General features: G+C 43.5%; 4 non-coding genes across 4 annotated transcripts; all 4 read left to right on the plus strand.

Annotated features, from left to right (window-relative positions):
- Window positions 1-4,068: 4,068 nt before the first annotated feature.
- On the plus strand, window positions 4,069-4,142 carry trnam-cau (transfer RNA methionine (anticodon CAU)). The gene has a single exon. It is a non-coding gene; the product is annotated as a tRNA-Met (tRNA).
- An 18,588-nt stretch (window positions 4,143-22,730) lies between these two features.
- trnak-uuu (transfer RNA lysine (anticodon UUU)) lies at window positions 22,731-22,803 on the plus strand. Its single transcript has one exon. It is a non-coding gene; the product is annotated as a tRNA-Lys (tRNA).
- Window positions 22,804-22,925: 122 nt separating this feature from the next.
- On the plus strand, window positions 22,926-23,007 carry trnas-aga (transfer RNA serine (anticodon AGA)). Its single transcript has one exon. It is a non-coding gene; the product is annotated as a tRNA-Ser (tRNA).
- A 224-nt stretch (window positions 23,008-23,231) lies between these two features.
- trnah-gug (transfer RNA histidin (anticodon GUG)) lies at window positions 23,232-23,303 on the plus strand. The gene has a single exon. It is a non-coding gene; the product is annotated as a tRNA-His (tRNA).
- Window positions 23,304-23,605: the final 302 nt, after the last annotated feature.

The following is a 23,605-nucleotide window of genomic DNA, read 5'->3' on the forward strand; positions in this document are numbered from 1 at the left end:
GTGTAACCTCCATCTATATGTCAGATTTAACCCTATAGAGTCGATTGTATCATAATTTATATGCAAGTTTCTAAAGGACTCTAAATGATCAACATGATCAAAACTTTTTAGGAAACATGCCCTCTGTCGTCTGATTGATTATAGTCTTTTAGTATAATTGTAAAAGTGTCCACCTTCAGCTCGTGCTTCACGTTTCTTTTCATTGTGAAACCTTTACTGATTTTATAAAGTAATTGTAAGAATAACTTTTATATTGTTACTAATATTTAATGACTAGTTACTAGACTGAAGCCGCTTGGGTTCACTTGATTAGAAAATCATGTTACATGTAAATATCAAAATGATCATCAGACTTTTCTCTCAATCATCATTGTATTGCATTTCATTTCATGTTTTGCCCACATAATTAAACGTGTTGGGCCTCTAAATAAAACTGTTTTGTTTTTTTTCTCCTTGACGATGAGCTCTATATTCTCACACTATATGAGCTACTACAAAAGCCTAATGTATCAAATATGATACACAACATTCTATTTAATTTCCGTTTGTTTATTGTTTTTATTTCAGGTGAGCTCATTGGAGTGCAGTATCTGTTCCAGCAGACTGGTCAGGCACTGCAGGACATGAATCCTGACTCTGAGCAGACAGCAGAGCTCATTGAGGACCTCAGTGTGGAGGAGCGAGATGAGGGCTTCTGTGACATCAGCGAGGATCACACAATAGCAGATCCGGAGGCTGTTCTGTCACCACCCTCTTCCACACTGACACTGGGTTCTTCCACCCTGGTCACCAGCAGTGTCACACCTGTACTGGGCTCCACATCCCCTTCACTGGTCCCTGACCCCAAACTTGTCCTCACACAGTCTCCTTCATCACCTGGACCCTCAGGGACTGCTGTCACACCTGTTCCCTCTGAAACATCTGTTTCAACTCTCCCCTCAGAGCCAGAGGATGCTGGTCAGGATGTTGATGAAGAAGAGACGGTAAATACTACTCCTTTGTATGTCTTTCAAATTAACTAGAATAATTATGATGAATTAACATCCAGTGCTTTAAATCCAGACTTTCCATATATTTTACATTTAAAAGTACAGCCTAAACTCATTTGTAAGCTGCAAATACACATCAAGTCAAGTCATCTTTATTTATTTGGTGCTTTGTAAAATGTCAAGAATGGCGCTCTCTGCTTTGTACTATACAGTGCTTTACGGTGATAAACAGGAAAATAACACAATCAGTTATGGAATTATGCATTAGACAGATGTGATGTAATAATTGTATTGCATGTTTGAGTTTTTTAATAGGCTGTTGACTACCAAAATATCCCGGGTTATCAAGATGTGGACCAGCTTGCAGAATATCTGGTGGATCTCCGGGACCACACAGCCCTCAGCCTGACCAACCAGGAAGCCAACACCATAATTGCTCTTTGGCAGAACCTGGATGACCGGGACAAGGAACGGGTGGTGTATGACAGTCGATGCCGAAAGAGACTGCTGTGTGGACGCTTCAAGGTCCCGAAGAAGCCCACTCACCCTGGTGTAGAGAGCACCACCAGATGTGTGCTGGGTGCAAGCAGCGCACCTGCTCAGTGGCCTGACTGTTGCCGTCTGGTGGAGACCATCTTCATCAGACTTTGCACTGTCCACCCAAGCCCCAAAAGAAAAGGCAAGGGAGCCCTGTCAAGATGGTCTCTGATCCTGCAAGACTATCGCAGGATAAGGCAGCTTGTACTGGGCAACAGCTTGGTGATGGGAGGAACATCCATGCAGCTGGTGGAGGTTAACCAGAACACCCTGATTCAGTGGTATAACAAAAGACAGAAAAAGCAGGAGCTGTCTGTGCTGCTTCAGGGCATTCAGTTGCCTCAGCCCCTCCCTGTAGCTCATGAGCCTCTCCAGGTAGCCAAACGTCTACGGACTGAGCCAGAACAACCAGGGGAGCAGCACCAGTACAAGCTACCAGAGAGCACAGCTGGTCAGGCAAAGCAGAGGCAGACTTCTGTTGGGCGACCCCCTCTCAGACCCAAGGCACCAGCGCAGAGTCAGACGTTGCTGACACCATCTGCATCTGGAGCATCACTGCAGATGGTACCAAATATACTTATACCATCAGCACCAGGTTTCCAGGGTGTGCCAATGTTCCAGGCTGTGCCAATGTGCCAGGGTGTGCCAATCTTCCAGGGAGTGCAAATGATCCAGGGCATCCCAATGGCCCAGGGGATGCAAATGGTACAGCCACTGTTACAGCCAACAGCTGTACACGGCACCTGCTTACCCGCTTCACCAGCTGCCAATCCAGACGCCATGCCCAAGAGACCCTACAGGAGAATCGTAGAGGCCAACACTTGCAAAAAATGTGGGCAATTTAAAACAAGTGCAACAGGACATGACCAGTACAGGGGCAGGGTGTACTGCCCACAGACTGAGACTGTTTCAAAAGAGGTGTGGTTAGAGGAAATGCGGAGAACCATTTCCAAATAATGTATATATTTTCATGTATATAGCATCATGTATATAGTGTGAACAGTTGTTTAAATAGTTAATACTTGTGTTGAATATTATTTAACTGTTTTTTTAACGTTATTTAACATTTTAACTTTTTATTTCTTGTTTTTGAAAACCTATTTAACTCTTCATTTTATTTATTTATTTTTAAAACATGTTACCAGTATTTAACATTTTAATATTCATTACTGTTCTGTTGGCATGACTGGAAAATAAAAACAAATTGGCAAGTGATTTCTTTTTGACTTTGACTTTCATATAACACTAGTTCATCAGAACACTGCAACAATATAACTTTTGTATATAAAAAATATAATTTATACATTTTGTTATTCTTGTGATTGACATTTTCAGCATATTAGTTACTATTTAATGGGTTGCATCTTTGTTCATTACAAATAACAGATTTGCAAGTGTCTTGTTTGAATGTAACCTAAAAAAATAGTTAATCAGATCAATAATAATACAACAACTACTAAATAATAACACTGTTCCATTGGCAATTATATATTTTTATGAAAGAATACCAAAGAAACACAACACACAAATTACATATGTATATTTTATTAACACTGGAACAGTATGCATTCAAAAAGAATTTGCTTATTTACTTTTACTTTCATATAACACAATATTTCATCAGTACACTGCACCAATATAACATTTGTATTTAAAAAGATAATTTGTCCATTTTGTTATTCTTGTGACAGACATTCTTCATATTAGTTACTATTTAATGGGTTGCATCTTTGTTCGTTGCATAATAATGCAAATAACATTTTTTTTTAATGAAAGAATATCAAAAAACAACAAACAAATTACATATGTATATTTTATAAACACTGGAACAGTATGCATTAAAAAATTGAGCTTATTTACTTTTACTTTATTATAACAATATTTTATCAGTACACTGCAACAACATAACATTTGTATGTAAAAATATAATTTGTACATTTTGTTATTCTTGTGAAACATTTTACAGCATATAAGTTACTAATTAATGATTTGCATCTTGGTTCATTGCATAATAATGCAAATAACATTATTTTTCATGATAGAATATCAAAAAACACAACAAACAAATTAAATATGTATATTTTATTAAAACGGGAACAGTATGCATTCAAAAATAATGATTATTTATTCAAATAATAAATATTACAAAAAGTTGTCTTTAGCTGGATTCGAACCCCTGTCTTGGTGCACACCTGCAATAGAAAACAGTGTGATATAAATGCGTTATTTTCACACACGAAGAAACCGGAAAATGTATCATAAGATCTATGCTAATGAAGGCATATCTTTGAACATCAAATTTCAGCCTTTCTTTTCTTCATTTTTTCTTTCTCTTCTTCCCCCTCTCTTTTTCTTCCTTCCCCCTTTTCTTCCCTTCTTCCCCACCTTTGTTGGACTATTGTTCCCCAGCTTGAACGCAGCGCCTTAGACCGCTCGGCCATCCTGACATGACAACCAGTGGTGAGCAGCATTTTTGGACCTACACGGAATGGCAGATGATCTAGAATCTAGGGATTCACCGCTCACCTGAGTCAGAGCACATGACTCGTTGGCGCAGTTAGGCAGCGCGTCAGTCTCATAATCTGAAGGTCGTGAGTTCGAGCCTCACACGGGGCAGAATGGTGCTTTTTGATACACGGGACCGTGTAAATAAAGGAGCTGCTTTCTGTATTCCCTTTTATGCCTTTGTCCATTCTTTCATATGCACTGTAATTGAAATCCAGTGTTTTTTTAAGACTAATGTTGAACAAATGCAGTAATAGTATTACTCTCATATTCATGTCATATGTGTCAGTGTTGTTACAATGTTTTGTTAAGGCTTATATCATTCTTTCATTCTAATGGCATGTCTTGTTAATGCTAATGTAATGTTTTACATGACATTCCTTGAATCTTGTGTCATGACACTCCACCCCATGCCCCCAAACCCATGACATTTCATTCCAAGAAATTTCCAAGAATCCTTGCCATGAAATTCTACTGCATCTTCTTCCGGTAAACATCACAACATGTTATTTCGTGAAATTCAGTTGAATCCGATTCAATCAACATGTCCATTTTTTCTGAAATGTCATGACTTGAAATTCCAAGTGCCATAGAATCCCATACATTGCACTAAAGTGTTACTATAAAGGTCATGTACTGCAGGTCAGTGTTACTTTAATGTTTGGTTAATTGCAGTGCTTTGTCAACATTACTGCATTTCTGGATAAACTTGCCAGAGGGTTAAAGACTCTAGCTTGAGCCCGCAGCCAAAGGTTAGGTTTGTCAGAAGTGGGATTCGAACCCACGCCTCCAGGGGAGACTGCGACCTGAACGCACAGCAAGTGCCTCGTTGGCGGTACCTGACAACCGTGCGTCTGTAAAGTCTATCCAATACAATGTCGAGCTCCATCTTTTACAAAACCAATTACGTTACGAACTCCATTTTTGGCCGTCCAATGAAATGTCAAGGTCCATTTTTCAAAGACAAATCACCGCACATAGTCCATTTTTGTCCATCTTTGAGTTTGAGCAGATTCCATCCAATCTCCGCTAATATTCTCTTTTTTGGCCGTCCAATGAAATGGCAATGTCCATTTTTCATACACCAATCACCGCACGTTGAGCATAAATGCTTCACCGCTGTAATTTATATTCCGCTCAGGTAACGTTATGTTATTTATAGTTATTGTATTTATTGTTAATAAACATTTTCTGTATTTTAGGAATAGCAAGATTGCTCCTTAAAACGATCAGGTAAGTTAACGTTAGCTGTAATTGTAAGTAATAGGGTATAATTGTCAAAGCTCAATTTGTAATGTAAATAGTTTTTTTCGATTTTGTCTGACTTTGTGTAACTTCAGTCAGCAAGCAAAACTTATTTTTTTTGTATAGGTAATGTTAGCTAACGTTACGTTAGCTATAGCTAACGTTATCATCGAGCTTGGCAATTGTACATTTTTGTCAGTAACGAAACTTATTTTCAAACAGAAAATGTCCAAACAACAATCCAAAAGCCACAAGGCTATGGATGATACTGAGTGGGTCTCGCGCTTTAGGTCTTTTGCCTCCACTGGTGTCTGGCCATCAGATGCAGGTAACCGACCTGCTCCAAGGCAAAATAAGTGGTACAGTCTGTATCAGAAGGTATGTAGAAAAAGTATCAAAAGGAATATATATATATATATATTAATTTTGAGTAGTACACATATTATATTTTCAGTATGTACAGTATGAGCATAAAACAAGAACTTGTTCAAATAAATATAAGTGGCATCTTTTGTTTTGTTTACAGATAGAGAAGTGCCCTCTTCAGCTGAGAGGATAGCTAACGCTTTTCTCCCAGCCACAGATGTGTTTGTGTGGATTTCATCCTCATAAGGTAGGCTAATTTGGGCTCTTTCAGTTTAACTACAGTTGATGCAGTGTGCACACAATATAAAGATGTGGTATTTCTTAACATTAATGTATTCTTGGACAATTTCTGTTGTTTCTATCTGGGGTGGTTTGGCAACAGGTCTGTTCCACAGCAGAGGAAATTGCGTAGTAGGTAAAAGAAGGTCATAAGGTTGAAACTAACTACATCACTAATAACTGAATAAAAAACCCACATCTAAATTTGTCACGTCATTTGCATGAAAGGGGTTCTTATACATTATTGTTTATACTATTAACATAGAATAGAACAGTAGTATTGTGCTTTCTTTAAATCACTGGTGATTTTGTCCATCATCTTTCTAAGTCTTTCATACTGTATTTCATACTGTATATATGCACTGTTTAATACATTTTTGTTATGCAGCAGCAAGAGCCTACAGCCTCATCTAGACCCACAAGCAGTGCAGACCAATCAACTAGTGGTCAATGTAGCTCCTTAATGGTAGGTAGATTTTATAGCTTTATGTGAGAGAGAATTCATAACGGAAATATTTTATTTATATATTCTTGTCATATTTCAGCTCCCAACCATTGCTCCAGTAGAACGTCCCACAGCTGACACTACACCCGCAAGTTTGGTGAAAAGGCCCAAGCTCACCCTTTCCTCGGTACATATGATGGCATGTGTTTTAAAATGGTTCACAGTTGTCATATTAATACTTCTCTCTTTAAAGTTTAATAAGTCCAGATTTGGTGGAAAGCATGTGGAGGGTGCAAAGCCAAATTTACATGTTGGACGGAAAGCTCATGTAAGTAATGAATAATTATTATTTCTTTGCTACAAAAAAAATTCCAATGATACAATTTTTTTATACCTTGTATTTTTAGACTCATTCAACCACTGCTACAAATGCAGCTGCCCGTGTGTGTGAGGCTCCAGTGCTAGCAGGTGGTCCTCCTCAAACCATCTCTCCACCACAGCCTCCAAGTGCAGAATAATTTTTTCTTGCTCCTCCATTACCGCCTCCAAAACAACGGCATCGGCCAGTGGAGGGGCAGAGTTTAGGAGTGAATGTGGTAAAACATTGCACTTGTTACTATGTTTGGTTAGTATTTTTTTGTCTTTATTTGACCTGTCCTTTTCTGTCTACAGAGCGCATTCCAGCCTGAGCACACACACACTGCTGCAGTTCCTCTCCTGTGGCCTAAAACCATGCCCCAGGAGGATCACCAACGGGTCTCCACAGGATTGTTCAGAGTTGGTGCTCGTGGGAATTTGGAGCTCCAGGACCATCTCCAGTTGTGGTATTTCCCTCCACAGCCATCCCTTATTTACCACCAGGCACCAACATCAGCCAGATTTTTTGCCCATCCCTTACTGCTGTGGATGCCGTATAGGCTGTGGAAAGTCAGGCTGCTGTGCGCGGACCAAGCCTGTAAAAGCCCTCTGACTAGTGGAGGTCTTCACAGACGGGTGCGTCAGGTCCTTGACATTGACCGCTTTTACAACCTGGTCACAGAGACTCTGATTTGCTCCAAGTGCCGCCGCAGCTACCTGTCTTGGAATAGGGAAATACTTGAGCAGCTGGACATGGCCCATCGTTCTGAGTTTAGGGTCATTCTTACCCGCCGGTATGTTACATTATTGTGTGATTTTTGTCAGTTGCTTATCCATGTATATTTAATTTATTTCTTATTACAGATATGCCTGTGACATCAGGGTGATACGCCTCCTACGGGAACGTGGTCTGGGGAATGGCCCTGTCCGACTGATTGGCCAATTGAAAGAGAACCACAGTGAAGAGTGGCTGAAAAGGGTTGCGCGGTATACCAGCGAGTGTGCTTCTTTTACCAGCAAAAGTTGCCTGATGCCACCAACATTTGAAGAGCCTCCCCAACCTGTGGCAATTCCCAGCTATAAGTTGCTTTCAGTGGTGTACAGCCAAGACATCCTGTTCAGGCTGGAGGATATCAAGGCTAGTATCACCTCCACTTATGGATCCTTCTTAAAACTGGATTCCACCAGAAAGGTACATCTTTAATTATTATAGTATTGAGGTTATGCAAATTCTATTTATATTTAAATCTAAATAGAAATGGAACCTCAAATGAATGAACAACTTAAACAATAACATAAGATGGAATGTCAAATTGAGGGACAATTCAAAGATTAAAACAAGAATAACATTGCAGAGATAACCACTAAATTTTTTTATGACATTACACGCATAAGCTCTATATTAATGCAATAGAACCATTGAAGGTGTTGCTACTATTGGTTTAATATATATGTTTGTTTTAGATCACCAAAAAGCTCTCAGGACCGGCAAAAGGCACTGCACAGTGGCTGACATCCGTTGGTAACGAGATGGGTCAAGTGCTCATCAGTGTCTTGACTGCTGGTGAGGGACCAGGTTTGGATCTTATGGCAGCTGGCTTGGTAGAGTATGTTACCTGTAATACATTTTCACTTACATGTAATTTAACTTGTCTAGAATTTACTATTTACAATTTGCATTTGTAATTTACTGTTGTTTGATGATGAAATTCTTTAATTATTTTTGATAATTATTTCTCGCAGGTATAAAGCTGCAGGTGTAGACCCTCCTGTTGCTCTCTATGTGGACTGTGGCTGCTGCAAGGATGTGGGTGAGACCAAGCTGAAGGCCAGATTTGCTGGATGGCCTAACTTGATTGTTCGCCTCGACATCTGGCACTATATGCGACGCCTGGCTGTGGGATGCACCACTGATGCACACCAGCTCTATCCCACTTTCATGGCTCGCATATCAGCATGTATTTTTGAGTGGGATGCTGCTGATGTCAACAAGTTGAGAGAGGCAAAAAGAGCACAGCTAAAAGAGCAAGGCCTGATGGCTCTGACGGAGAAGCAGCTAGATCGGCACATAAAAAAAGAAGAGTTAGAGCTGCACTGCAGGAGGAGGACTCGTGGAGAAGACCAAACCATCCGGCTTTTGGATCAGCTCATCAGTGAGCTCATCAGTGACAAGGGTAAGGATGCCCTTGGTGTTCCTCTTCTGGACCCCATCAGAATGCAGCACATCTGGCGTGTTCAGAAGAGACATGTTAAGTGCATTCAGGACCCACCTGGTGTGGCGCTGTACACACAGACTGGCACCATCACCAAGGGAGGAGTGCAACTGCAGACACTGCGCTGTGCCAGAGGTTCTACATCTTTGGAGTCATTCCACTGTCACTTAAACCGGTTCATTCCAGGTACGTCCAACTCAATAATGTTTATGTTTAACAGAAATACTTGACCTTATTCCTTTTTGCCGTTTTTTTGTATTTACTTTAGGAAACAGTGCAAACTCGCTCAACTTCCAGATCTACCTACTAGATGGGCTACATCGCTGGAACCACAACAGGGCAGCAGCTGCTCTGGAGGCAGAGACCTCGGGCCTGCGCACATACTCGGGCGAGCTGGTTCACAGCGTGAATAAAGATTATGAGAAGGTTTTTGGCAGGAAGCTGATTCCTTCTTTTACACCACCCGCAAAGTACACAGGTATTTGTATTTAATATTGTATGTTTATGCTCATAGTTCTTTCTATGTTTCTATGTATTTTTTTTTTTTTTTTTTAATATTGGTTTTGCATTTTCAGGTGAGCTGATCGGAGTGCAGTACCTGTTGAGGCAGAACAATGAACCTCTACAGTGTATGGCGCCAGACTCCGAGGAGGCAAATACATTGCTGGAGCAGTTGGAAGAGCCAGTAGAGACTGATGAGGGCTTTGAAGAACTTGAACATATTGAGGTCACTCTTGCCGATTTACTTTTGGACACATCTGATATGATCTCAGTGCTACCTGCTTCTTGTGCTCCTGAGCTTTCTGGTCAGTCCGCTCCTCCTGCCCAGTCCACTCACCTGCTGGGGGTCCCATCTGCACCCGCTCCTCCTGTCCAGTCCACTCACCTGCTGGGGGTCCAACATGCGTCTGCTCCTCCTGTCCAGTCCACTCACCTGCTGGGGGTCCAACATGCGTCTGCTCCTCCTGTGCAGTCCACTCACCTGCTGGGGGTCCAACATGCGTCTGCTCCTCCAGTCCACTCACCTGCTGGGGGTCCAACATGCGTCTGCTCCTCCAGTCCAGTCCACTCACCTGCTGGGGGTCCAACATGCATCTGCTCCTCCTGTCCAGTCCACTCACCTGCTGGGGGTCCAACATGCGTCTGCTCCTCCTGTCCAGTCCACTCACCTGCTGGGGGTCCAACATGCATCTGCTCCTCCTGTCCAGTCCACTCACCTGCTGGGGGTCCAACATGCGTCTGCTCCTCCTGTCCAGTCCACTCACCTGCTGGGGGTCCAACATGCTTCTGCTCCTCCTGTCCAGTCCACTCACCTGCTGGGGGTCCAACATGCGTCTGCTCCTCCTGTCCAGTCCACTCACCTGCTGGGGGTCCAACATGCGTCTGCTCCTCCTGTCCAGTCCACTCACCTGCTGGGGGTCCAACATGCATCTGCTCCTCCTGTCCAGTCCACTCACCTGCTGGGGGTCCAACATGCGTCTGCTCCTCCTGTCCAGTCCACTCACCTGCTGGGGGTCCCATCTGCAGCCGCTCCTCCTGTCCAGTCCACTCACCTGCTGGGGGTCCAACATGTGTCTGCTCCTCCTGTCCAGTCCACTCACCTGCTGGGGGTCCCATCTGCACCCGCTTCTCCTGTCCAAGCCACTCACCTGCTGGGGGTCCCGTCTGCACCCGCTCCTCCTGTCCAGTCCACTCACCTGCTGGGGGTCCAACATGCGTCTGCTCCTCCTGTCCAGTCCGCTCACCTGCTGGGGGTCCAACATGGGTCTGCTCCTCCTGTCCAGTCCACTCACCTGCTGGGGGTCCAACATGCATCTGCTCCTCCTGTCCAGTCCACTCACCTGCTGGGGGTCCAACATGCGTCTGCTCCTCCTGTCCAGTCCATTCACCTGCTGGGGGTCCCGTCTGGGTTACCTGGACAATCTACATCTTCAGAGCAAGTTGTAAGAGAAATACCAGTATGCTTTATATTTATTGATGTTTGACCTTCTTGAAATACTTCAAATCTAATGTAATACTTCCTCCTAGGCCGTGGATGAACAGAGTTTGGCAGGAATAGATTGTGTTGATGAGCTTGCGGAATACTTGGTGGAGCTAAGAAATGAAAAAGGCCTCACTCTTACCAATCAGCAGGCCAGCACCATTGTGGGTCTTTGGCAGAACTTGGAGCAACACGATAAGGACCGGATTTCTTACGCTGCCTGACATCAGGAGAGACTGCTCACTGGTCGGTTTAGGTCTCCGAAAAAGAAGGCTGTATTTGCAGGAGTTGAAAGCACAAAAAGGTGTGTACTTGTTTCTACTGGTTCAGCTGCTCAGTGGCCAAACTGCAGCCGTCTTGTAGAAACAATATTTATCACATTGTGAAACATTCATAATAGCCCCAAGAAAATTGGACACCAAACCCTTTCAAGATGGTCACTAATTCTAAATGATTATAAAAAGATTTGACAGCTCATTTTAATCAACGGCATTATTATGAAAGATACAACTCTGCAACTTGTTACTGTAAATCAGACCACGTTGATACAGTGGCAAAACAAAAGATTCAAGGCACAAGAAGTTGCAATTCTGATGCAAGGGTTGGTACTGCCTGATGAACGCCCTGTTGCCAGTGAACCACTACTCCCAGTAAACACTAGGCCCACTCAAGTCACACCACACATGCATGAACACACTTACAACATGCCACCTGACACGGCTGGGTTGGCAAAAACCAAGCTAGTTGTCAAAGATAGAGCTGAGCTGAGAACCATACAGACAAAACAACATACAGCTCAGCCAGGAGTTTTTTACATGCCACTAATAGTGCCACCAACCACTACAGCAAGTAGCATTCTGCTTCTGCCGCCACCCCAGACCACTGCACCCAGTAGAGTTTGCACACCACATTCTGAGAGCACAACTGGCCCTTGTCAAATGCAAGACACTCCACAAAAGGAAAAGCGTAAATACACTAGAACAGTCACAGCCAACAGATGCACTAAATGTGGAGAGCCACGCACCACAGACACTGGCCATAGCCAGTTCAAAGGCAGAATTTACTGCCCAAACAGGGAGACCCTAACCAAAGAGCAGTGGCTTAGAATGATGAGAAAATAGTACATCATTGTATTTTATGTTGTGAAGATTTTGTTTTTATTATAGTAAAATATTTAGTTGTTTTGCAAAACTAATACCGAAATAATTGCACTATTTTTTATTTGATTTTTTTATTTTTTATAAAAAAATTTTATTCAATTTGATTGTGATTCATTGTGCTGCCCACAACATATACACAAACTATTTTATTTGTTCTAGGTTGATGGGTTGTATATAGTTCAGTTCTGTTTGTTTGTTTTCTTTTTACTTGTAAAATTTTTTTACTCATTCCTAACGAGATCAAAGAATTTCAAACGAGGTCCGAACACAGGTCCAAACAGTCTAGGTCACGTGACGCGAGAGGAGGCGCGGTTATCGCTTTAGAGTGGCGGCCATTTTTTCTACAACACAAACACAAAATCAACACAAACACATCAACACAAAACACGGGAAAAAGGTTTGGAAACTTGGGTTATATCATGCTAATATTTATAGCAGTTAGCGTCTAAAGTCATACATTTCCTGTCCAGAGCCAGCTGTGTTGTGAGGACAAATAGCGTTGCTGTTCAATACTCGCTGTAGCAGCTAGGCTACATACTAGCACTGTGTGGTGGCTATGGTGCGGATATTGGTGATATGACAGAATCAGAAGACCAATAATAACTAATTTATTTGTTTATTAGTTATGCCTCGTAAAGCATATAAAGGAGATTTAAAGGCTCAGTTCTATGTCATATTTCTATGTTCTGAATCACTGTGTTGTGTTTGTTTCCTCATTCTGTTTAGAAGATAACTGAGTCTTTAAATCTCCTTTATATGCTTTACGAGGCATAACTAGTCCTCACTTTAGATGAGCTCACAAAATAGTTAACTGACCACTACTAAATGCTTTATAACAACTTGAATTAACCCTAAATTACAGTAGAAATACATGTAAATAAAGCATTTACTAACACACTAAGTAACTATTACTATGTCTAAATAATCATATGTATGAATGTACATTTCAATAGTTTATTAATCATTTACATACACTTTCTAAGTGATCTTATGAACCACTGACAGTTCCTACATAACTGGTTTGTAAATAATGCAATACTTCATTTAGAAATGATAAATTGATAAATAATGTAAAAGTATGAAAATACAATTTTTAACATTATAGAAATGCTTTTAAATCAAGAATAAAGCATTTATAGCTGTATTTATAAAATATGTTAATGTTTTATCTAGTGCTGTCAAACGATTAAAATATTTAATCGCGATTAATCGCATTAATGCCATAGTTAACTCGCGATTAATCGCACATTTTTATCTATTCTAAATGTCCCTTGATTTCTATTTGTCTCATTATTTTTTCTAATTTTAATGCTCTTATCAACATGGAAAAGTGGATCAGCAGTAAGTTTGTTCTTAGCTGTGGTATCCATGTGCTTCTGTCTGAAGTCATCCATTGTAGAGCTTAGATCGGGCCCAAAAAATCAAGCCCGACCCGAGCCCGTGCGCATTCTGTCCGAGCCCGGCCCGGCCCGACACATAAACTGTAATTATGAGCCCGAGCCCGATTTAAACCCGTACATTTTTTAATACGTGAGTCGTTATAACTGACGTTCTCAACTACTTTCTATGTTACTTTCTCCCGCCCGCAACATTTTTGTCCCGCTCCCGCCCGCAAATAGACTCTTTTTTTGTAGGCTACCTCCAAATACTTTCGCCTACGTGTCGCCACCATACACATCAGCATAAATGCTCCGGATAAATTATTTGTTATTAAAGCATTAACACACAAACCACTGTTATAACATAAAAGCAAGCAGGCTACTGAGTGCATGGTTTGGCATGACTGAATGAGCGCAAAGTGCGCTCCCTTAATAATTCCTAAAAAGCTGACATTAGTTCATCGCAATCTCACACATCTGTTATTATCAATGAAGCTGACTGCACAATGCATCTTCCATAATATATACACTTTGTTTGTTATAATTAGAGGATTTGCCAGCATACAGAATTCAGCACTGAACAAAAAGTCTGCTTTGAGCGGTGAGGGGAGTCTATTTTAAATGCTTCTGATTGCCCATTGCGTTCAAAATCAACACATATGTCTGTGATTGGCTACATCGCTCAACGCTGCAAACATGTTATAAAAAGAAACTCTGGCCTGTAAATCGTTTCTATTTTGTTTTAGTTGTTCGAGTTGCTTTTCTGCAACATATGAATAAAAATGTATAAGTTTTTATGTTTTATTCATAGATATTTCTAGCTAGCTCACAGAGTGAGTGCATTACCGCTCGAGCCCACCCTCGCACTCGGCCATCAAATCTAGTCCCGCGCCGCACTCCATTGCGTTGAGAGTGCACGTCTCTAGATCGGCGTCTCGCGCTCGCGCCATCCACTCAAAACGTAACGTTAGCCTACTACTCTTTGGCCGGCGCGCAAGCCCAAACAAGTACGTGCGGCGTGCCTGTTGTTTTGTTTCCGGTCTAGCTATCCGGTGTGATGTTGTAGTTTTTCTAACGTTACTAGCTGTTGCAACAGCATGTGAAAAAAATACAAAGTTTGCTAGGCCAAAAAGAGCGTTAATCTCACGATAAAAAAATTGACGCCGTTAAAATGTGTTTGCGTTAACGCCGTTAATAACGCGTTTAACGCACAGCACTAGTTTTATCACAAAATGTATGAAATGCTGTTGCATTTAAGTGTTGGCTGAATTAACCAATTTACATAAACAAATGTTGATTGACACGTTTTTAACGATTTAAAAAAAGTTTTAGTATTTCTTACTTTGTTTCAAGTTTAAGTGTTGGAAAGAAAAATGATACCGAGGCTGGTTTTCATGGTAATCCTGAAAAATATTGCAGAATGTCCTTCCGTCTAACAGTATGTCATTCCGGCTAACAATGACACAGGAAATTAATTTAACCCGTATTTGTGTGTTAGATTACACAATTCATTTTTTTTTTTGTTGAGTTAAGGATAAAACAAGTCTTATTTACTTTATTGGAAAACATTTGTAAACATTTCCCAGCTTTTTTTTTTATTTGGTTCTAAATTTTGAGCTATCAGCAGCCAAAAATGAGCCCATGTCTATATGAAATCCCAAATTGATTATATTAATTATTATTAAAATGTAGTTTTCCAAGCACTAATTGTTTGTTGAGCTCCAATTATGGATATCAGTACATTTGTATATGCCAACAATGGTAGCAATGTAATTAATTTAAAAATTCATTACGTTACCCAGGAATTTTCATGGGGAAAAATAACTGATTCACCAAAAAAAAGGGTTAATTACATTCTTGAAATGTGTACATGTAATTGCTTTACATACACAACACTCTAATAAGTATATAAAGTCCTAAAATTTGAATTTTCTGCCAGTTTTATTTTTTTTAATATGAATGAATTTTTTTTACATGTATTTATGTTATGTATGTATGAATGTATGTATGTATGTATGTATGTATGTATGTATGTATTTGACATGTATAATTTCCTCTGTTTGTCTGTCTGTCTACACACATAGCCTAGCTTGACATTAACCTGTTTTATATTTAATGTTTGCAGATGACTAAGACAGGAAAGCCAGATAGTTACTGGAGGGACATCTGCTTAAAATATGCCCATGGCCAATACCACTTTTCAACTGGCAAACGGCCAGGGGCCAAGAAATGGAAAAAGGCATTGGAGAAAATTGATGCTTGCCCCCTGCAGAGCCATTCTAATAAGGATCTGTTTGGGAGAAGCCTTCAGTGCTCTTGTGGGTTCCACAAGGTAGGTGAAATTTACTATTTTTTACTAATTGATTGTTTGTTTGTTTGTTTTTTCCTCTGGTGAGCTTCAGTGATTTTGCAGTAATGCCTAATGTTTTCAAAGCCTGTCTGCTTTTTTTGTCTTTTTTCTAGTTGTTTTCTAGTAGCATGTCTGAATAAACATTATTCTATTCATTATTCTATTTTAAGTCATGATGAGTCACTGTAGCATGTGGATTTATTTATTGAACAATATGTATCTGTACAATTCTGGAGAAAACTAGTAGTGTAGGATTCTTAGTTGCATGTAGCATGTCCCTCTTTTTGTAATTCCCCCCCCCCCCCCCCCACCAAGCCAGCAGATATGTCATCAGGTGCTGGGTCCAGTGAGGCAGGAGGAGTTGAGACGGAAGCAGGGCGAGTCAGCACGGAGTTAGGGAGAGGAGGCATGGAGACATGTAGAGGAGACACGGAGGCAGGGAGAGTCCGAGACGACACGGAGGCAGGGAGAGTCCGAGACAACACGGAGGTAGGGAGAGTCCGAGGCGACACGGAGGCAGGGAGAGTCCGAGACAACACGGAGGCAGGGAGAGTCCGAGACGACATGGAGGCAGGGAGAGTCCGAGACAACACCGAGGCAGGGAGAGTCCGAGACGACACGGAGGCAGGGAGAGTCCGAGACGACACGGAGGCAGGGAGAGTCCGAGACGACAGGGAGGCAGGGAGAGTCCGAGACGACACGGAGGCAGGGAGAGTCCGAGACAACACAGAGGCAGGGAGAGGAGACACAAAGGCAGGGAGAGTCCGAGACAACACAAAGGCAGGGAGAGTCCGAGATAACACAGAGACAGGGAGAGGAGACACAGAGGCAGGGAGAGGAGACACAGAGGCAGGGAGAGGAGACACAGACACAGGAGCATCAGTGGCAGGACAGGGAGTGCAGTGGTACAAGTGCAACCAGCTTGTGGAGGCAGAGAAATTTTCAGAGCACCTGTCTGACCACCACACGGAGGAGATGTGTGACACCTGTGGGGCCAAGGTGCAGGGTACTGTTGGTCTTTTGAACCATATCCAACTGGTTCACTATGCAGCATTCATAATGCCATGACCGCAAAAGCTACCACCAAAGCACTACAAAAGCACTACCACCACAAAAGTGCTACCATCACAGACAACGCCATCTCTGCTCCCTCCGTTAAGTAGCTCTGCCATGCCACACCACACTGCAACTTTACCAACTTCAAAACCAAAACCAACTTCAAACAATTGGAAAGGTTTTCTTCCTGAGCAGTTTCGGAGAGTAGTACAGGAAGCAGATCAGGTGTGGATTGACAAATGCCTATATGAGCCTACAGGCCAGCTGACACCAAAAATCCAAGCCTGCTGGTTTCACCCCTCACTGGAGCCCAAACCATCTCCTCCTGAGCCTGGGTGGTACTACCGGCAGAGGATGTTCATCTGGGCACCAATGAGGATGTGGGGGATTCCTTTAAAATGCCCACAATGTTCCCGTAAAATGAACAGCTCAGGGATCTACAGAAAGGTCAGGGAGGTGATTGATGTAGATAGCCGCTATTACCTAGTGGGAGGGGACTATCCACGTTGCAGCAAGTGCTCTCAGCCAGTCTGTCCATGGAGCCAGGATATACTCTCTCAGGTGGATGTGGCACACAGGAGCCTGTTCCCCGCTGCCCTCACAACACAGCTGGCTCTGGACAGGAAATGTATGACTTTCCTGAAGCCAAGGACCAGTGGTAACAGTTCCTCCTACCTCCAGTCTGCAATAGAGGAAGCGCACAGCAAAGAGTGGGCACGGCAGACTATCCGCTACCTCTCAGACTGTGAGCATCACATGAAGATGGCTACCTTCGTCCCCTCTGCAGCTGTATATCTTCCTCCACCACCCTTCAGGCCCCTTCCACTTGCTCAATGGTTCGAGACGGTCCACTCCAACGAAATCCTCAGCCATGTGGATGAGATGAAGGGAGTGATCACTTCTACCTATGGTAGAATTCTTAAAATGGATTCAACAAAGAAGGTTAGGGTTTCAACAGTAAAAAAGTATATCAAATAGAACATGTATAATTACAACAAAACAGGAAATTGGAAATTGGACATTGCTTGTGTTTGTTTTAAAGATCACCAAAAAGCTGGCTGGCGGGAGCGGGGACAGTGCTGCATGGATGTCAAACATCGGCAATGAGTTTGGCCAGGTGTTGAACTCTGTTCTGACGACGGGTGAAGGTGCAGGGTTGGAAGAGTTGTGCCAAGGCATCGTCACTCGGTACAAGAATGCGGGCCAAGCTGAACCTGAGGTCATCTATGTCGACCGGGATTGCTGCAGCCAGTCAGGTGGGTGAAAAACTTTCTCACTCTCTCACTCACTCTCACTCACTCACTCACTCACTCACTCACTCACTCACTCACTCACTCACTCACTCACTCACTCTCACACTCACTCACTCTCTCTCACTCACTCTCTCTCACTCTCTCTCTCTCACTCACTCTCTCTCACTCTCACTCACTCTCTCACTCTCACTCACTCTCTCTCTCTCTCTCTCTCTCTCTCTCTCACACACACACACACTCTCTGTCTCTCTCTCTCTCTCTCTCTCTCTCTCACACACACACACACACACACACACACACACACACACACACACACACACACACACACACACACACACACACACACAGAGTTTACTTAATCATGGTGTAAGTACAGGTGTTGTGGTCTATGTTATTAAGAATGGTTGTTTTTCAGAGGTGTGTCTTCAGTGGCTAAGCTCTTTCACCCATGGAAGTCTGCAGTGCGCTTAGACAGCTTCCATTTCATGAGACGCTTTAACTGCGGGCTCACTACAGAACACCACCCTCTCTATGGCACCTTTTGTGCCAAGCTTTCCTCCTGCATTTTTGAATGGGACCAGGAGGATGTGCAACGCCTGAAGGACGCCAAGAGAGCGGAGTGGAAGAGCAGCCACAGCGGACATGCTCGCACTGAAGAACAGCTCGTGGCCACCATCAGCCCAGGGGAACTAAAGAGACACTGCAGGAGGAGGACGCGTGGAGTAGAGGAGATAAGGAGCATGATTTCAGGGCTGCTGGAATCAGTGTGGGAGCTGACAGACACCACAGGGCTGCGTCTGGTGAGCCATGACAGCATGCGCCACGTGTGGTAAGTGCAGCAGAAGCACCTGGAGTGCCTCCAAGACCCTGCAGGTGTTGCACTGTACACAAAGGTGCGGACACTCCAGAAGGGCGGCAAAGAGCTGGACATCCTTAGGTGTGGTAGGGGGTCCTCCTCCCTGGAGAGTTTTCACCGAAATCAGTGTGCTTTTATTCCAGGTACATTTGCATCAAGACATACTGTATTGTATGTATTTTTTAAATGTTATTTTCTGTTATGTGTTGTAATTATTCAAAATAACACAATTTCCACTGTCGGGTATTCATATGTATTCACTTTACAATAATGGTTGATAATAATGAACAATAAAAAACAGAGTATTTTGTTTCTTAGGCTGGCAGTGCAATGCTGTACACATGCAAATGTACATGCTGGAGGGGGCATCAAGATGGAACATGGGCCGGGCCAAGGAGGCAGTAGATGTGGAGGGGGCCTCAACCCTAAGAAGCTTTGATGTTCGCTTGATGTCCCACCTTAATAACTTAAGCCAGCGTGTCCATGGTTGTGCTCTGGTGCCAGAGATCACCCCACCCGGAAAACCTACTGGTAAGAGAGATCTCAGAGCAACACTGGTTGACCAGAGTATTACATGCCCTCCTCCTCTTTTTCTTAGGCACCCCCCTACTCAGAGGACATGCATTTCTTGGGTGCGAAGATTGTGCTATTCATGTAGGAGATGGATGTGTGTATGTATGTGCTTTCTTCATCTTTGTGTTTTATACTGGTTACAGGCGAGCGCATGGCAGTGGAATATTTATTGGCCCAGACCAACAGAGGTGACCTGCTGGCTCCATTGCAGGTCTCTGAAATCCCCTCGTAGGTGCTTGAGGAGGAGGATGAGCCAGATGACACCATCAGCATGCTTGACATTGTCTGCCAGTCAGCGGAGATAGGGGCTGGTGATCCCCCAAGTGCCGTGGCGGGTGACACTGAACCCGGACCCCTCGTCACAGAGGTCAATAACACTTTCTGTAACACCTTACTCAAAAACACAATATTTAACTGCAGTTAATGTGGTTACATTTTAATAACATACATGAATGTAAAATCAGCATTACTCACATATTAGAAACAAGAGTTTACATTTATTTGCTTGTTTTTTTTTCTTCACTTATCACTTTTCAGACCAGCCAATGTGACTCGAGGGGCGTTGTGGGATGGGAGGCAGTTGATGCCCTTGCAGCCTACTTAGTTGGCTTGAATCGTACCATCACCGCCTTGTCAGCCAAGGAGGAGGCGGACATAGTCCACCTGTACACAGCTCTCCATGCCATGGACAAGAAACCTTCAAAGTACAAAATAGTAATTATTTTGTACACCAAAATTAAACATAAATTCCATGGAATGAATGAAGCATATGGATGTCTCTTTCACCGTTCAGGTACACCCAGAAGGCTAAGGAAAAAAGCATGTGCGTCAGGAGGACCGTGGAGAGCACCCAGGAAGCCGAGTGGCTCTGCTCCTGGACAGCAGGCGGCAGAGAGGTGCTTGACCACAATTTGCTATCATTTTGGTTCAATACAAATCATTGATTAAGAGACAGCACGTGTCACTGTGAAAAGTATTTATTAAGTGTAAATTATTTTATTGCAATCCCTATTGACATTGTAACTTGGTGGTTCATCACTTTACATCCTTGTTCACAGTCCAGATCATATCATCCTTCTCTCCCACAGACAAAACATGACTCACGGCCAAGCAGCCAGGACCCCGAAGTATACAGGGTCAGTGAGTGTGTTTGCCTCAGACTTGCCAAAGAGTTTGAGCAGTCACGCAACAGGCCAAAGGACACAAAGGGGAAAACCATGCCCATCCCTCAGTCCATTGTCAGCGTCTACAGCCACATCAGACAGCTGCTGGAGGACAGCAGGGTTGTCCTGGACCAGACAAACCTGGTTCTGGTGCCGGTTAACAACACCACAGTCTCTTCATGGTATGTGTTATTTCATTTACCTTTCCCATACAGTCAAGACAGTATATAAAGATTTAACCTCAAGAAAAACCTCCACCTGCATGCTTGTTAGAAAGTATGTAATAACCTTAGAGAGGGAGGATAGGCTTACATGTATAAAATAATTAATGTTTGTCTTGTAGGCTGCTTAGGAGGGATAAAAGGAAGGACAGGGACATGCTGCTGCAAGGCACTGTACTTCCCAAACAGCTGCACCTGGCCAAGGAGCCTCTCCCTGCAATGAACACACTTCCAGCTGCCCCTGTGCAACATGCACATGAAGCGATGACATTTGAGGAGCCTGAAAACCACGAGGGGGAAGCTTTCCCCCGCCAGCGCACTCTAGCAGCAAGTAAGCCTGTGTTCTCTCCGCCATCTCCACCTCCCCAGTTCCCTCCAAAATTTGGGCCAGCTCCTCCATTCCAGCAAGCTCCTCCATTTCTGCATGCTCCTCCATTCCAGCAAGCTCCTCCATTTCTGCATGCTCCTCCATTTCCGTATTCTCCTCCATTTACCGATGCTCCTCCATTTACCCATGCTCCTCCATTTACCCATGCTCCTCCATTTACCCATACTCCTCCATATCCGCATGCGCCTCCATATCTGCATGCTCCTCCATATACCCATGCTCCTCCATTGCAGCAAGCTCCTCCAGAGTGCCTTCCATCCCAGCCAAGGCAACGTGCCTGGAGGCTGAATAAAGCTGCCCAGGAGGAGGAGGACCTAGCGTCAAGGGGGGAACCGCCACGGAAGAGACTGACAAAAGAAAGTTACCACTACACCTGCAAGGGGTGTGGCCAGGACAAAAATAAAAGAACTGGACACACCCAGCTGAAGGGGCGGTGGTACTGTCCAGCCTCAGGACTGACCCTGGATGACTGGAGGAAGAGTGTACGTTGACTACTACGACTACCGACTACGTTGACAGCATGCGCCTGCTTTAGTTTGTAACCTTCTGGAGGCCTAGCTTAAACTTTATAAAAGGAAAAAAAGTCACTGTTACAGGATTACCCTTGAAAAGAGTTATGTTGGTAAGAAACAGTTTTGTCTGCAAGCTAAAGATGACAAGGCCCCTTTGTATTCAGGGACACGTCGGGTAGACCTGTAGCTCGCCGTGATCGTATAGTGGTTAGTACTCTGCGTTGTGGCCGCAGCAACCCCGGTTCGAATCCGGATCACGGCAAGATGTTCTGGGTGCCATTGAAATTGAGCTCCATGTCACCACCCGTCCTTCAGACTTCTCTATTTGTGCACGGCGCATGCCCTTGATGTGCTCTGGATGTTCGAGTGAATTGAAACTGGGACCTTCTTTGAAAGCACGAGCTCTCAGGTTCGAATCCTTAAGAGAAAAGACTGAAAACGAAACGCTCCTATTTATTTCGGAAGAATCTTGCTTCAGAGAGAATATGGTGCGTGTATATTTTCTAATCGCTAGGTGTCAGTACACTCGCTGGCTGTTACCTAGAGTGCCGCGGGCTTGCTATTTGCTACAAACAACTGCGCCTTTGACACAAGTTTACAATAACGATAGGAGCGCGGCAAGTCAACAGCATTGAAGCGTGTGAAGAGGCTTTCCAGACAAGTAGCAGTGAGTTTTTGTTCTTTTTCCTAGAATTATTTTCCTTTAATTACTATTATGATCCGTCTACTAGGCTGCATTCCCACTAATTTGCAAATATATTTTGACATAGCAGACGTTTTGACGGCCATTCTGAATCTTCGAAGAAGGAAACGCAATGCATTGGAGGACACTCTTTTTTCTGCGCCAATACGATTCATTTTGCTGTGCGTTCCGACGCAGCACGCACACTTCTCGAGCAAGAGCCCGGATAGCTCAGTCGGTAGAGCATCAGACTTTTAATCTGAGGGTCCAGGGTTCAAGTCCCTGTTCGGGCGAACGAGCGTCTTTTTGTGGAGCGGTACGTTTTGTTGTTGAGTTCTTGCTGATCTACACTGGCCTCCGGCAGCGACGCTGCAAGGCACCAATCGACAAACGACATGCCCCTTTCAGCCAGCTTGTAGTCGTGGCCGAGTGGTTAAGGCGATGGACTAGAAATCCATTGGGGTCTCCCCGCGCAGGTTCGAATCCTACCGACTACGTTGACAGCATGCGCCTGCTTTAGTTTGTAACCTTCTGGAGGCCTAGCTTAAACTTTATAAAAGGAAAAACAGAATCCTTTTCTTTTCAGTGACTTCTTCTCCAGAGTCACTGTTACAGGATTACCCTTGAAAAGGGTTATGTTGGTAAGAAACAGTTTTGTCTGCAAGCTAAAGATGACAAGGCCCCATTGTATTCAAGGACACGTCAGGTAGACTGGTAGCTCGCCGTGATCGTATAGTGGTTAGTACTCTGCGTTGTGGCCGCAGCAACCCCGGTTCGAATCCGGGTCACGGCAAGATTTTCTGGGTGCCATTGAAATTGAGCTCCATGTCGCCACCTCTCCTCACCCCGTCCTTCAGACTTCTCTTTTTGTGCACGGCGCGTGCCCTTGATGTGCTCTGGATGTTCGAGTGAATTGAAACTGGGACCTTCTTTGAAAGCACGAGCTCTCAGGTTCGAACCCTTAGAGAAAAGATTGAAAACGAAACGCTCCTATTTATTTCGGAAGAATCTTGCTTCAGAGAGAATATGGTGCGTGTATATTTTCTAATCGCTAGGTGTCAGTACACTCGCTGGCTGTTACCTAGAGTGCCGCGG

This window comes from Siphateles boraxobius, unplaced genomic scaffold, assembly GCF_051911475.1.
Source record: "Siphateles boraxobius isolate OS27281-9 unplaced genomic scaffold, OSU_SipBor_1 6, whole genome shotgun sequence".
Taxonomy (NCBI): Eukaryota; Metazoa; Chordata; class Actinopteri; order Cypriniformes; family Leuciscidae; genus Siphateles; species Siphateles boraxobius.